Below are 10,945 nucleotides of genomic sequence, written 5' to 3'. Positions count from 1 at the left end.
TGAGGAAGTACCGATACTGTCAAAACAGAATGCTAAATGGTACCAATACCATATATGATATTGACACTATAACCCAAAATAGTGAAGTAGTACCGATATTGCTGAGGCAATACCGATACTTTCAAAACAACGGTCAAGCCAACTGATAAATATTTGAAAATTATAACTGTTGGAACTTGTCGCGCCGGCGTGACGAGTTTCACGAAGATAAAATATTATTATTTTTTATTTTTCTTTTAAAAAATTACAAAAACTATGTAACTCAAGAAATATTTTTTAATTTCGGGTGTGGGGCCCACATGAGACGGCTCATTAAAAATTTATATCCTATGAAACTCTTCACAAACTGTTCAAATTGACGTAGATCCCAAATTAATTGTTTGGGTGACCTAATGGGCTAATTAAATTAGTTGTTTCCCTAATGGGCCAATTTGGCCCACTCTTAATGAAATATGGGCCAACACTTTCTATCGTACACACGTCGACTAATAAAACCTTGGCCTTTGTTTAGTCATAATTCTCCATCGTGATAACAACACATTAACTGCTACTTAGGCACAATCCCTGGTACCTTTCGCTTTGAGACTCATATATTTTATCCTTCTCCACCATAGGCCCCATCTCAGCTTCATTTCTCTCTCTTTTATTGTGTGATTGTTTCTGCTTGCTAATATACTATTCTATTATAATAAGTATAATAAAACTATTTCATAAAGTTATCACCTATGTTTATAGTGTGAGAAACGAACACAAATTTGATTAACTTTAAATACATTATAATGACTCATGTGATTAATATATGTCGTATAGAGTTATTACCTATGATGAAATGAGCCCCGATGAAGTATTCATTAAAGAAAGCATGATACAAATAAGATATGAATATGTTAATAAAAAAATGTACTTGTATCTTAGTGGTTTTATCATTGAGTATAACTTGGTTAATGTATGGTGGAAATTTTTAACTACAATAATTTGTTATATGAGATATTAAATTATTTTTAACTTATGTTTAATTGAGAATTTAATTAAAAATGTTATCTGAGATATTATATTTGACGATAATAATTTGCTATCATTGAGATATTAAATAATTTTTACTAAGGGTTTCGAACTTTAATCGAGTGAAAAATGATTTTTAAATCTTATTGTACCGATATTGCTATAACTGTACCGACACTGTTAAATCAGTATCGATACATATATCGATATTGAAACACAAAATAATGAAGTAGTATCGTTACTGCTGAGGCAGTACCGATACTGTCAAAATATAATGCTAAAATGGTGTCGATACCATATATGATATCGATACTGGAACCCAAAATAATGAAGTGGTACCAATACTGATGAGGAAGTACCAATACTGTAAAAACATAATACTAAAATGGTACTGATACCATATATGGTATCGATACTGAAATCCAAAATAATGAAGCAGTATCAATACTGCTGAGGTAGTACCGATACTGTCAAAATAGAATGATAAAATGATACCGATACCACAAATGATATCGATACTCAAACCCAAAATAATGAAGTAGTACCGAAACTATCAAAACAACGGTCAAGACAACAGACAAAAATTTGAAAATTATAACTGTTGGAACTTGTCACGCCGGCGTGACGAGTTTCATGGAGATAAAATATTATTATTTTTTATTTTTCTTTTAAAAAATTACAAAAAATATTTTTTGTCCCTCAAGAAATATTTTTTAATTCCGAGTGTGGGCCCACATGACACGACCCATTAAAAAATTTATATACTATGGAACTTGTCACGAACTGTTCAAATTGACGTAAAGTCCAAATTAATTATTTGGGTGCCCTAATAGGCTAATTAAATTAGTTGGTTGCCCTAATGGGCCAATTTGGCCCTCTCTTAATGAAATATGGGCTTTTATCGTACACACATCGACTAATAAAACCTTGGCCTTCGTCGTAGTCATAACTCTCCATCGTGATAACAACACATTAACTGCTACTTAGGCACAATCCCTTGTACCTTTCGCTTTGAGACTCATATATTTTATCCTTCTCCACCATAGGCCCCATCTCAGCTTCATTTCTCTCTCTTTTATTTTGTGATTGTTTCTGCTTGCTAATATACTATTCTATTATAATAAGTATAATAAAACTATTTCATAAAGTTATCACCTATGTTTATAGTGTGAGAAACGAACACAAATTTGATTAACTTTAAATACATTATAATGACTCATGTGATTAATATATGTCGTATAAGAGTTATTACATATGATGAAATGAGCCCCGATGAAGTATGCATTAAAGAAAGCATGATACAAATAAGATATGAATATGTTAATAAAAAAAATGTACTTGTATCTTAGTGGTTTTATCATTGAGTATAACTTGGTTAATGTATGGTGGAAATTTTTTACTACAATAATTTGTTATAGGAGATATTAAATTATTTTTAACTTATGTTTAATTGAGAATTTAATTAAAAATGTTATCTGAGATATTAAATTTGACGATAATAATTTGCTATCATTGAGATATTAAATAATTTTTACTAAGGGTTTCGAACTTTAATAGAGTGAAAAATGATTTTTAAATATTATTGTACCAATATTGCTATAACAGTACCGATACTGTTAAATCAGTATAGATACTGTTAAATCAGTATCAATACATATTTCGATATTGAAACACAAAATAATGAAGCAGTATCGATACTGCTGAGGCAGTACCGATACTGTCAAAATATAATGCTAAAATGGTGTCGATACCATATATGATATCGATACTGGAACCCAAAACAATGAAGTGGTACCAATACTGATGAGGAAGTACCAATACTGTCAAAACATAATACTAAAATGGTATTGATACCATATATGGTATCGATACTGAAATCCAAAATAATGAAGCAGTATCAATACTGCTGAGGTAGTATCGATACTGTCAAAATAGAATGTTAAAATGATATCGATACCACAAATGACATCGATACTCAAACCCAAAATAATGAAGTAGTACCGAAACTATCAAAACAACGGTCAAGACAACAGACAAAAATTTGAAAATTATAACTGTTGGAACTTGTCGCGCCAGCGTGACGAGTTTCACGGAGATAAAATATTATTATTTTTTATTTTTCTTTTAAAAATTTACAAAAAATATTTTTTGTCCCTCAAGAAATATTTTTTAATTATGGGTGTGGGCCCACATGACACGGCCCATTAAAAAATTTATATCCTATGGAACTCGTCACGGACTGTTCATATTGACGTAGAGTCCAAATTAATTATTTGGGTGCCCTAATGGGCTAATTAAATTAGTTGGTTGCCCTAATGGACCAATTTGGCCCATTCTTAATGAAATATCGGCCAAAACTTTTTATCGTACACATGTCGACTAATAAAACCTTGGCCTTCGTCGTAGTCGTAATTCTCCATCGTGATGCCAACACATTAACTGCTACTTAGGCACAATCCCTGGTACCTTTCGCTTTGAGACTCATATATTTTATCTTTCACCACCATAGGCCCTATCTCAGCTTCATTTTTCTCTCTCTTTTATTGTGTGATTGTTTCTGCTTGCTAATATACTATTCTATTATAATAAGTATAATAAAACTATTTCATAAAATTATCACCTATGTTTATAGAGTGAGAAATGAACACAAATTTGATTAACTTTAAATACAATATAATGACTCATGTGATTATAATATATGTTGTATAAGAGTTATTACCTATGATGAAATGAGCCCCGATGAAGTATGCACTAAAGAAAGCATGATACAAATAAGATATTATGTTAATAAAAAAATGTACTTGCATCTTAGAAGTTTTATCATTGAGTGTAACTTGGTTAACGTATGGTGGAAAAATTTTTACGATAATAATTTGTTATCTGAGATATTAAATTTTTTTTAAATTATGTTTAATTTAGAATTTAATTAAAAATATTATATTTGATAATTTTAGGTTTATTTTGTGTTCGTGATTAGATTTGGAGTTACACTCCAAACATCAATGAATTTAAGAATTAAAAAAAAGCATTCATTTGAAAAGGACAACATTCCGACGATATCAGACATCATTTGTATATCATGTGCCAAATCATTTTTATTTAATTTTATTTTTTTTATTATAGATTCAGATAATTAGTTCAAGAAGAATAGAATAATTTTAAGAGAATTGAACTAGAAGGTATTACATCATAGATGCATAATTTAAAACATTTGGCACACAAATATCTTAAGAATGTATCATTTCTCTCAACTCTCAAGCACATACTTAATAAAATATTTGCTAACACTTCTTATTGCACAAGTATCGAGAAATAAAGCCTTGACATTCTCTACCGTCATAATCCTCCATCTCGCAGGTAACATAACATTCAAGGCTACTTATGCACCACCCCATGTACTTTCCGCTTGGAGACTCACATATTCTACCCTCCACCACCATAGGTCCAATCTTAGCTTTATTTTACCAAAACGAAAAAAAACATGCAAGATAATTAGAGAAAATTGAAGTGTGTGTATATATATTCCACAATGAACACTTATACCCCTGCATACACATTGATTGAGCCTAAGACCTCAAGGGATAACAATAATTCCTTAACCACTGAGGTCGTATGGTTCGTGCAGAAAATTGAAGTATATAAACATGAATATATAAGATTATAAAACATCTGCTATTTTGAAATGTGAATATCAAATATGGTTTATGAATAAAAAGGGTTAAAGAAAAAAAACCTGATGATAGAAGAAGCAACAAAACAAAGAAAGAAGCTAAAACTGAACGAAATAATCGTTCCATATTTTGCATAATATTTAGGCAAGTGAACGATCAAACTAATGCACGCGCCCGTGCAAGAGAAAAATAGAGAAAGAGATACATGGAAACGAAGCACTGAGTGGTCTTTATATAATGAGTTAACAAAAGGACTAACATATATATTTTGTTATTAATGCTCAGACTGTGAACTATTTTTAATACTATTTAATTTCGTTTTAAATAATTTAAATAGTATTTTATAACAACATTTTTACCTTTATTATTCAATTTATAAATAACAGACAATTTTATTCATTTCAGATTATTTCAACTTATAAATAACAGACAATTTTATTTGTTTTAGCTATGACGATTTTTGTGATAACAAGAAAGAGTTTTTGGATTTTGAAAAATTCATTGGGTATGCTATTAAATTAAAACATTTGAAGCGGTTTTATAATTATCTAAACCAGGTTTAACAAATTGAATCAAGTGATATTGGTGTTAAAGGAATTGTTGTTATTTTTGAGGTATCGGGTTCGAGCACTATAAATGTCAAGAGCATGAGCATTTAATGACAAATGATTGAGAGTTATCTTTGAATAATTTTTAAAAGTTCGATTATGATGTTTTTCCCTTTAAATTTTATCAAATGCATATTGTAACTCTTTTTTTGTGCTCGCTATATAATTTTTATTTATAATTAAACTTAGGTTGTACGTCTCGTTAAAATTATCTTTAATATATTTGGAGAAGAAGAGTACAACAAAGTAGGATATCAAACGAGAATATAACGTCGTGCATTTTCTATGAGTAAATTATGTTATTCATCACTCAACTATCTCCTCTCTCCTATTTTGATACTAAAGTTTTAAAATTTTCAATTTAACTACTAAACTTTCAAATTGTTCCTATTTTAATCACCTTAATTTATTTTATAAATAATTTTTGTGACATGGTATTTTTTTATAATTAAAAATATAAAAATAAATTTTAAATTTAGAGTGATTAAATTAGGAGTAATTTGAAAGTTAAATAATGAAATTAAAAAATTTAAACTTTAGTGAATAAAATAGGAGTTGGAAGGTAGTTGTGTGATGAATTATGCAATTTACCAATAGAAAGTGTTGCAAGTCACCCATTAAGTTTTTAACGCAAAGTATTAAAACAACAAAAATTAAACGTTACATATGATTTTGAAGAAAAAAAATCAAAAGTTTAGGTACTAAAACGGATCAAAACTAATAGTTTAGAAATGCATTAAATACCCTTTAGTATATTATAAAAAATATTGAATTAAATTAAAAATTGAAATAAATAAGGGCTAATTTCATGTTAATTAAAAAATGTAGGGACTAAATTCAATTAAAATAAAAAACTTGAGAGATTTAACACGGAATTTACCCTTTTCAATTAAAATTGGAATTATATTTTAGGAAAAATGCCACATGGCACATCCTAATTGGTCTATCAAGTTTTTTAACAGTTAAAGAAATTTGAGACAACAAAATTAAGTTTGAAAACTTTAGGGCAAAACATCTTAAAAGTATTTTAGGGGCAAATCTACATTTAAAAAGCGTAATTTGAAGAAGAAGAATAGACGAAAGCAGGGGTCAATCTCTTAAGAATGTTTGGACGGTGTCGTTGATCTTCTTCTTCCACATTCCACATCAAATTTTAGCCTCCCATTATTATTATTTTTTTTTTAAAAATTCTCTTTTTTAGATATTTTCCCTAAATTTTGTTTCATAGCTCCATTTTTCAGATTTTTTTCCGATATAATTCTTTCTCTTCTCCCATTCACCGAATCTGATTCATATTGGATTCAAAACGGGCAGGTACAAGACGGTTACGCGACCTCTAAACGCAGCCAGGTAATGGAACTTGCGTCGATTGCAACCAAAAGAATCCCCAATGGGCTTCGGTCTCCTACGGTGTTTTCATGTGCTTAGAATGCTCCGGAAAACACCGTGGCTTAGGTGTACACATCTCATTCGTCCGATCCGTTACCATGGATTCATGGTCCGAGATCCAGATCAAGAGAATGGAATATGGCGGTATTGAGATGTTCAATGCTTTTTTGGCTCAATACGGGATCCCTAAAGAAAACGATATCGTTACCAAATATAACTCCAATGCCGCCAGTATTTATATCGATCGTTTCCCAGCCCTAGCTGAGGGCCGCCCGTGGAAGTATCCACCCATTGTGAAAGAGGCTCTCAACGGTGGTTGTGGTAGTAGAAGGTCGCCGTTGAGCGGTGGTGGTACAAGGGGCATTAATAATACAACCAATTTATAGTAATTTGATGCTGCTTTGGATGAAATACAATCAATTTATTCAAAAAAGTAATTTACTGAACGTCAAATTAAGAATGAAAGAATTGATTATAAGTTTTAAGAGTGAGAATAATACATGATAATCAAGAACTTAAACCTAATAATAATGATAATCTGAATCAATATTTTTTTCTTAGGCTGTGTTGAATTTAGTAGGCAAGCTTTGAGGGAACCTCTTGGTATCTGCGCAGTAGTTGTATATCATTTAATTCTTTTGCGCCCATTGAAGCCTTTCCTGATTTGATGAATCTAATTCTTGTGAAAGCCATTCATTATTAGGGTTAGAAGCAGCTGGGGAATTTGAAGAGCAAGAAGATTATCCAGTAGACCAAGTGCAGGCATTCGCATTGAAGTTCCTGTAAGAAGCAGTGAAAGGCTTCACCACCCCACCCCTTGTTGCCCAGTCATCAGCATTCCACAGACTCGAGTATATTCTCATGGGCTGGTCTTTGGGGAATGGGACTCCCATTGATTCCAAGTTCTTGAACTCTCTAATCGGTGTACCATCAACAGAAAAGCTGAATCACAAAACCAACAGCATTGTTAGGACGGTGAAGATGAACAGAAACAACATTTGTTATTCGAGAGTGAATTACTCACATGATTCTTTGGGGATTCCAAAGGATGGAGTAAGTGTGGAAATCTGCAGTGGGGTCAAACCATGCATAGATAGAATTGTTGTTCCATGTTGCCTTTTCCCTGGCTAAACACATTGGTGTGCAAGATGTAGGGATCACCACTCAGGTTTCCCAAGATTTCAAAGTCAATCTCATCCCAATTTGATCCTTTTGAAGATAACTGCAAACATTTCAAAAGAAAATAATGAGTAAAAACTGATGACCTGATTTAATAATATTTCAAAGTTCTTGGAAAATAGAGTAGGAAAACATACATAATAGGCGGTAACAGTGCCAGAAGAGTTCCCAGGGACAAATTTGAGTTGCATGTCGATCTTCCCAAAAAGATATTCATTCTTGGATTGGAAACCAGAGCCAGACGTTTTATCAAGGGAGAGAGTGAGAACATCTCCATGATTGACAATCTTTCCACGACCATCTCCCCATGTGATGTAGAAATCACGGTGGAAGTTAGCAGCCACAGTAGAGGCAGCTATAAAAGAGTAGAAAAGCAGGGAGGAAATAACAGCTGCTGGTGATGCCATGAAAGCTATTATATATTTGGAGAAGAATAGATTGCAGCAGTGATATAAAGATAGATGAGTTCTGGTTGGCAGTGTAGTGAAATGGAACATGGTATATATAGAGCAGCTGCATTGGACGTGTATACGAAAGAAAAGGCAAGTGGAGGAAGTAGGAAGATGCAGTGAGGGTTCAACTCAGCTGGGGACAGTTGTGCCTGGGAAAAAGGTATAAAAAAAGCTGTGCTAATTTGTTTTTATAATAATATAATAACGGTGTAATCCCCCTCAGGGATTCAAAAAATGACCGTGTAACGGTATAACGGCGTTATATAGCGGCATCGGTAGTTCCCGTTATTGATATCAGTCGAAATCATGGTGTGAAACAGAATCACACCCATAACGGATGATAACGGCCGTAATTTAACGGGTAACGATCGATCGCGGTTATAACGGACCATTTTTTCCGTTAATCCCCGTTACAACAACAAACATCAAGTTTGATTATGTAATTCCTCTAATTGCTACTTCAAATCTCTATTTCTTTCCAAGTTGTTTCTGTAATTCCTCTTGTTGCTTCAAGCTTTCATTTGAAGAAAAATAAGGCCACGAGATGGATGTATTGAGATCTGAAGTCTAGGATAAGGACCAAGTCCGATTTCACCGCTTTCGGATCTATTATAAGTTTAAGGTTTAAGGGGATGGGTGGCGGTCGAAGCAGCGGGAGAGTTTAAGGAGGAAGGCTAATGGAGATTAGGGTCGATATATGCGGCAAATAGAGCTATTTATTTACATGTAAAAAGGAGCAAAAATATATAACTTACTTTGTTTTAGGGTAAATTGCCTAAATGGGCACTCAACTTTTAAGGCACTTAACATTTCAATAAAACATCATTTCAATTTAGTAATCTAACTTAAGAACATTTAGATAATTAATTAAAATATTTTTATAATTTAATTATTAAACCATTATATTTCATAGTAAACATATAATATATTAATAACAGATTCCAAAAACTTAATTATAAATCAAATCTAAATATTAATTGAGGTTTATAACTCGAATTAATAATTTAAATTCTTTAGATAATTTTTTTTGGATTTATAAAATAACTCCGAAAAGTAAATTTTAAAGGTAAAAGGAATATGATTTTTTATAGTGTTTTTGAATTTGAGTATATATATATATATATAATGTATATATTATGAATAATTAAAAAATAAGTAAAGATTTTTTTCATCACAATCTTCCATTTTGTTTTTTGAAACATTCAGGAAATCCGTGGCGCCTAGAAAGAAAAATCAGGTCTCCATGTTTGGGCTAATGGGCTACTCTTGGAGGAGTTTTGGGGTAGGTAGCCTAATATAAAGTTAAAGAAATGTGTGACCTAAAATATTATAAAGTATGACCTAAAATGTTATAAACAACATAACATTTTAGGTTACGCACAACCTAAAAGATCATATTTTTTTAACATTTTCAGTTCAACCTGAAATATTATGAAAAATGTAACATTTTTTGTTGCAACCTAAAATATTACGAAGAATATTTGCACCCGAAACAAGTAAGGAAAAGTTAACATTTTAAGAAAAGGAAAAGTTAACATTTTAAGAAAAAGTAAGAAAAAACATTTTAAGTTATGCGTAACCTAAAATATTATGTTGTTTTTAATATTTTAGGTCGCGTCTTTCCAAAGATAGGTAACTAATTCGTTTTTTGTAGTTTTAAGATTTCAATAAAAATTTATTTCTTTAGTAACATCCAATTGTTGCATTGAAAACTTTCTGCAGTCCTACTCTTTGTTAAACTCAGTATTTTCTATTTTTTATTTGTTATGAATTAATATAATATTCTTAAGAAATTTATAAATAAATACAAAAATAATTAATGATGATAAAAATTGTGTTTATATATTAATAAAAGTCTATAAGTGTTACAAAATACTCTAAAAATCATTAAAAATGAATTTCTATAATTATAATTATAATTACTATATTTTATAATAAGTTGTGTGAATTTAAAAACGAGTTCGCGATACTCGTAGTGATCGTGATAGCATCCGTTACGATCGTGACCGCAATAAACGTAACGCAAACTGAAAACATAATCTCGGCCGCAATTTGAATCCCTATCCCACTCCCAGCCATATCGCAACCTTGTTCAGCATTGTTTAAGGATGATTGGAAAAGAAAACGCGGTGTTTTCGTTTGTTTTGTCGGAACGTATGAACAACCAAAGCCGGTGCCACCCGCACAGTGAATAAGATATATGTTACCATTGAATTATGGTGGCAGTCAAAAGGATAAACTTGCACTACACAACCCATTTTATCTCAAACATGAATGAATACTTTAATCCCGACTTTTATTTCGATTCTTAAATACGTTATTGGGTAAAGTACACAAATAATCCCCAAAATATTCCAAACTTAACTATTCATATATTCCAAACTTGTTATTTTTCAATAAAAATTGATAGTTGTTTGAGTTGAATTTTAACATGCTTATTGAGATTTGATAAAATCATATCTTAATGATGTCTAATTGCACCAATGTTGTTTTCAAGCATTGACTCAATGGCATAATGTTTCAAGCACCAACTCAATGACTTAATGTAATCATAGACTTGATCCACAAAATACAATTTAAACAATTCTAAGATCACATTTTTATTATATCTCAGCAAACATGTTAACGTCTAGCACAGACAATC

The 10,945-nt window shown here is 31.2% G+C and overlaps 1 pseudogene; it reads right to left on the bottom strand.

Annotated features, from left to right (window-relative positions):
* Positions 1-7,168: 7,168 nt before the first annotated feature.
* Positions 7,169-8,296, bottom strand: LOC120188194 (annotated as a pseudogene).
* Positions 8,297-10,945: the final 2,649 nt, after the last annotated feature.

The sequence above is a fragment of the Hibiscus syriacus genome, unplaced genomic scaffold, assembly GCF_006381635.1.
Source record: "Hibiscus syriacus cultivar Baekdansim isolate YM2019G1 unplaced genomic scaffold, ASM638163v2 tig00116939_pilon, whole genome shotgun sequence".
Classification (NCBI taxonomy): domain Eukaryota; kingdom Viridiplantae; phylum Streptophyta; class Magnoliopsida; order Malvales; family Malvaceae; genus Hibiscus; species Hibiscus syriacus.
The sequence above is the reverse complement of the archived record's forward strand: the minus strand, read 5'-3'. Positions and strand labels throughout refer to the sequence as shown.